Genomic DNA, 6305 nt, shown 5'->3' on the forward strand with positions numbered 1-6305 from the left:
TTTAATCTCTCTCTTCAACAGGGCAAAGTTCCATCTGAATGGAAAATGGAGAATATCGTTCCTATTCCTAAAAGGGACAATCTACAAGATGTCACCAATTACAGGCCTGTATCTCTACTCTCAATAGTTTCTAAGGTACTTCAACATTTGATCTTTACTCACATTTCTAACTTCGTCAAAACTTCACTCTATGATCTTCAACATGGTTTCCGTCCTAACAGGTCTTGTGTAACCCAACTTCTGTGTGTTTTTCTTGATCTTGGCCATGCTCTTGATGCCAGTAGTGAAAATGACATTATTTATGTTGATTTTTTTAAGGCTTTTGACTCTGTTTCTCATCGCAAGCTTTTCTTCAAATTAGGTTGTTTTGGTACTTCAGGTACTCTTCTAGATTGGTTTGATGACTATCTTCATGATCGTAAACAACATGTTGTTGTTGAGGGTGTCTCAGGGAACTTAAGAACCACGACGACGGCTTAGTCGACGACGTCTATTGACCGGGAAAGGACTGGAACGACAACGTCGGTTTCGGTGGGAAAATAGAAACTTAAGAAGCAGTCAGCCGTTACGACGACGACGATACTGATTGCAAACTGTTCCTTCGAAATGGCGTTCTTTAAAGCAACGCAAGAACTTCTTTTATTGAGCCATACGTCTAATTTTATTGACAATGAAGAATATTTACTGTTCTATGATCTATTCGACTCGAAAAATCCTTGCTTTCCATATGAGGATTATTCAATGTTCACGCTGGATGAAATGACCGACTCCAAGTGTCTGGCAGAGTTTAGATTTAAGAAAAGAGACATTCCTTTAATTGCAGAAGTTCTTGGCGTTCCAGAGACCATACGGTGTGAACAAGGATCTACTTGTGACGGCATGGAGGGTCTTTGCATGCTCTTGAGACAGCTGTCATTCCCCTGCAGATATGGGGATATGATTCCCAGATTTGCGAAGCCTGTCCCCGTGATCAGTATGGTGACTAACACTGTGTTAGACTTTATATATGACACACACGGTGCTAGAATAACTCGATGGAATCATGATATCTTAGGCCCTGACCAGATGGAAATGTATGCTGCAGCCATGAGCGCAAAAGGTGCCCCTCTACAAAATTGCTTCGGCTTTATAGACGGCACAGTGAGACTGATCGCTCGGCCTGGGGAAAATCAAAGGATCCTGTACAACGGACACAAGCGGGTACACACTTTAAAATTTTCAGCCAGTTGTTTTACCCAATGGCTTGATTGCCAATATGTATGGTCCAGTAGGTAAGACCTGAATTTTATGGTATTAACCTTCCACATCATTTAACACAAGGTTATGTAACGTAAGGTTAGCTTACTGTATGCCGTATATGCACAAGTAAACAAATGTTAAAGGTTTATGATCACAACCGGCTTTTCTTTGATTTCTTGCAGAGGGCAGAAAACATTATGCATCCATGCTTACGGAGTTAGGACTTCTACGTGACCTACAACAATTTGCTTTTTCGCACACTAGGCAACCCATGTGTGTTTACGGGGATCGGGCGTACCCATTAAGGGTACATCTACAATGTCCTTTTCGACACGGGGTCCTTACTGACCAAATGAAAGCATATAATGCTTCAATGAGTGTCGTTAGGTCCTCCGTTGAATGGTTATTCTGTGATATAATCAACTATTTTAAGTGTCTAGACTTCAAGAAAAACCTTAAAATTGGCCTCAGTAGTGTTGGCAATATGTATATAGTTTCTGCTCTTCTCCAGAATGCTCTTACCTGTCTTTATGGTAACCAAACCTCCTTTTTTTTGCCCTGGAACCATCCACTTTAGATGAGTACTTTTCCTGAGTGAGCTGAACCGCAAAGTAATTGGATCTGATTACATAGGATTAGTGCTTGTTAGTAAACACCCAGTTCCTTGAATAAAGTCATCATTTCTCTCACAAAAGTGTATTTTTTAATGTTCCGAACAAAAACACTAAGATGAAATGAATAAACATCGAGGTGAATTCCAAAGAATCGTGTTCGCGTTTACTTGTGAGATAACTGGTTTAAAAACTCAACGAATGTTGCGTAATAACATCTGACTGTAAGAAAATTGGACGCAATGCACAACTTTAAATGGGATCTCAACATTATCTAAAACAACAATGAAAATAACTGTAAGTTATTTTGGAAAAATTTTTCCTATCAGAGACATTAAAGCCTGTGACTGTGAGCATCATCATCATCTGCTGCTGTTGGTCTTGCTGTTTGAGCATAGTAGAGAGCACTTTATCTTGCTGCTCATTCCTCTCTCTCTCCCTTTGTGCTCTTTCGACTCTTTTTCTTGGATGGTCCTGTCTCAGTTCCCTCTTCTTTATCCTTTCTTTTAGTGGTCTGTCCTTCCCGTTCTAAAGTACGTTTCCGCATATCTTCAGCAGCCGCCTTTTCATTCTCGAGAGATTTCTTTTTATCATCATCGTCATTGTTGAGCTTCTCTTTTGCAGCTTTTTCCTTCTCTAAGATTTCTTCTAAAAGATCATCAAGCTCGGAATTATTCACAGCAACACCACTGGCCTTCTCTTCCGTGTTTAGTCTTGCCTGAAGTTTTTTTGTCAGTAGGTTATACCTATCGCGAACAGATCGTGGGGTGACTCGGAACTTTGGACACGATGTCGTATTTAAGTGACTTGAAATGGCTTCCCATGCTTCAGGAGTACCCAACGAAACCGCTCCACAAAAAAGCCGCTCTGCACGCTGTTTTCGAGCTGGCTGGCTGAAAAAAAATCTCACGAGCGAGCTGGCTGGGCTTTGACACAAACCGCTTCTGGCTCACTGAGACATCAAAAACATTTTTCCTGGCTGGCTAAAAAAAGCTCAGATTCTTTTCCTGGCTAAGACAATGTTCACTTTGTCCACTGGCGTAAAGTTCTCTTAGCTCAAGCATGTAATTGGACAGAAGAATGATAGAAAATTTCCTTTTAGTTTCTGGCTTCTATCAAACAAGATCTCGTCACGCAACGATCTCCTTCAAAAAGGCGGGCGCTTTGCCTTGCCGTGAGAGACCTCTGCTAGCAGGGAAGGCTGTGAGGGTTTCATTCTAATCTTGCGGGCGGGGGGGGGGGGAGGGAGGCGGTTTCTTAAGATTTACGGCAGAGGAAAATTGTAAGGAAAAAAGTTACCAATCAAACAAAGAGTCTTCTTGTTTAAATATTATTCCAACGCCCCACTCCACTCAGATTTTTCCCAGTGTACCGGGTCCACAATGTTGCTTGTCGTTACGAATGGGTGCGGTTGGATGACAACCGTCTGTTCTCAACCCTTAATATTCCCTATCAAATTGTGCACGCTGTATTGTACCCTTGCTTAGCTGTTCAAGCAGTCCTATAGCAAGTAGTTCGCCCGGATTAGAGAGTGATGCATAGCTTTTTTGTATCTGAAAACGTAACAGGACCACCATAAGGTAAGCAGGATGTTTCATAGAATTTACTTTGATCAGATTGTGGAAAAGTCCTTATGGAATGATCGCAGAATTTGATTTTACTTCCGTCCGTTGCAGTTAAATTCAGTGTTTACCGAACGGATTTTAGTCTACCGCCGTTTTGGACAACATCAAGGACACAAAGCAAGAAAGGTACCGTGGGCTAAAATTTCGCATGGAACTGTTAATGTTTAAATTTTGAATATTGAATTTACCTATCGTTGTCTCTCCTTAAACAAATCGCCATCGTTTCTTGAATAAGTACTGCTTTACCTTTCGGGGTTTTGTCAAAGTTCTGCCACCGCAATTTAAGATAAGAAAGAGAGACGTTGGAAATGGAGTTGATTAAAATTCTGCCACCGCGCTCCATGGTTTTTCGTAAAACTACCCAAACCCTAATGTGAATTAACAAAAACTTCGAAATTGAGAACAACCTCTCCAGAATATATTGCTTGTTCTTTCAGCCACTCGCAGATCTGGCAGATAGATATCCAGGGTAAAAATCGGTTCTTATTCATCCATAAATGGCTGCGCACCGCGGTAGTAGTCCATCTCAACCTTTCTCCTTATTCTCATTCATCAAGTAAGGACCATGGTGGCAGTCTATTTAGGTACCTTGTCAGTGAACGGTTAGTATAGAATTGTTCCATTTTTTTTATTGTTACGATCATGGTATTTCACTGTACGCTGGGGATGGTTCAAAGTACAACGCAACTGTTTTTTTCCAGTTTCCCTTCAGCTGCAAATATGATTACTCCCTTAATCAACTTTTGTGAATGAGTATAACTGAAAAGGACGATTTTCTCTCAATGCATGCATTTTTTTCATTTTGGTTGACCCGTTTATAACATCGCCAATATCGATTCAACACTAACCTGACTATCACTGAGATCTAAGATAGCAAAAAAATGCTCGAACTTTGCTTGCCTGGATATGTACATGTAACCGTGCATTTGCAAAGCAACTAGAAGAGGAAATCACTGAGGAATAGTAAGGGTACAAAGAAATATTGAATGGGAAAATTTGTAAAGTCAAGAACTTAATTAGTTTCCTTTTAATTTCTTTAAACAAGCCGCGCATCTCTTTTTTCCCGTAAAAACACTGGTGCAAACGCAAACGCAACAGTGCCTCTTGTCTGAATTCTGCGTTCAAAGTAATTGGGCTAAGTTGATGATTTCACAGGGTTTAACCATTTGGTTGTGGTACGAAATTCCCTCAGAAGCAAAGGCCAGTTACGAGTTACAGCAGTTTTATTTCACTTTATGACAGATACATGTCAAGCTGTGCAAAACTGTATACTTTTTTGTTGGTTAAGACCTGAATGATAGTTTGGATATTTTAGAATCTCTTGTTTATTTTACAATGTCACTTAAATAGTAGCAATTTACATATGTTCGTGAAATTTTCTCCGTTACTTTGTACGTTTCAAGCTTGGTACTTGCGCGCCAAGGAGACTGGCGTTTCCTTCTAAGATAGAGTGGGCGCTTTTGCTGCTTTTCCGGTCATGCCAAGCAGAATTGAAACTACGAAACCATTTTTTAATGTTCATAATTAAGTATAATTCCGGAGGGAAGTAAGCCTTAGTTTCAACCGTGACCTTTTCAGTTTGGCTAAAATATCTACCACTTAAACTGTTAAACGTTTGTCAACTAAAGATCCGCGCTTGTAGTTTGGACTTCAGGACTGTTAATTTCACGCCTTTATATCACGTACGCTTTTAGAGGCGGCCGCCAACCGGATGCCAATTTTGTTTTGAGCAATCATCGCAAGCTTTGATTCCAGTGAACGCTATGAACTTGGCAAACATACACTTGCATCGGGAAATTTTTGGAATCGATCTTTCCTTTTACTGCTGAAATAATACGATACGAAAACAGCACGGCGTTAATGTTTTGATTCGTTACAGCAAAATTTGCGTAAGATAATTTTGCTTACAACGGTTACCAGCAACACGCGCCCCTCAACGATATGTTTTTTCATATTCTCAAATGAAATGTAGGTGGACGTCAATCACTGTTTCCATGACGGATTCAACTGCCACCAAGAGAACAGGAGTATCGTCATGGAAGCATTTGATTGACGTCAACCTAAATTTTACAGTCGGAAATATGAATAAAGTCGTTGAGGGGCGCGTGTAACTAATAACCGCTGTAAATTATTCCTGGTGATCCTCCATTTTTTCCGAAATCCTGGCGAGAGGGAAGGTAAGCGACACTATTGAAAGTCTTGTGCACCACAGGCATTTCCTCATCGGGGCACAACAAAGGTTGCTTGTGTTGTGCAGATGCAATGTTTTTTTAGCCGGCGGAAAACAGAGGCGGGTGAGGGGGATAGTTGCAAAGGTAGATGATTTTAGGGACAAAAATTCTTGAAGAAAGGCTTTCAACAAAATGCATTTTACAAAATATCATTACGTTTGGCTTTTCCTGAATCCCGTTTTTCGTTCAATTAAACAAATTTTCCAAAACAGTGAACGGTCCAGCAACAGTGTTAGGAGAGTAGCAACCTCTGAACCTCTGTTCAATGCTTTTGTAAAGCAAAATTACCAAGTGTTGGTTTGCGCGAAATGTAACGTTTTTCTTGACCGATTCAATGTCCTTTAGAGCCTCGAGTAAGTACTACAGCTTATGGTCTTATGGCGTTAAGGGGAGTGAGTTATATCGAATTCCTGAGCCGCCCCGCGTGATTGTCATTTCATAACCGTGAAAGTAACAAATGAAGGGACACGAAAGGAAATCGTCAAATTACGTGAGGACGTTTGTCACAGATCCTGCATACTCCGCGTAAACTGTCGATTGTGGGGTACAGTTTCTCTAGGAAGCTGTAGACACTGTATAGATTCCCTCCTCTTTCCTTT

At 40.7% G+C, this 6305-nt stretch overlaps 1 pseudogene; it reads left to right on the top strand.

The window, feature by feature from the left end:
• The first annotated feature begins 606 nt into the window (after positions 1-606).
• LOC137989126 (uncharacterized) lies at positions 607-1833 on the top strand (annotated as a pseudogene).
• The last annotated feature ends 4472 nt before the right edge of the window (positions 1834-6305 follow it).

Source organism: Montipora foliosa, unplaced genomic scaffold (assembly GCF_036669935.1).
Source record: "Montipora foliosa isolate CH-2021 unplaced genomic scaffold, ASM3666993v2 scaffold_441, whole genome shotgun sequence".
NCBI lineage: Eukaryota > Metazoa > Cnidaria > Anthozoa > Scleractinia > Acroporidae > Montipora > Montipora foliosa.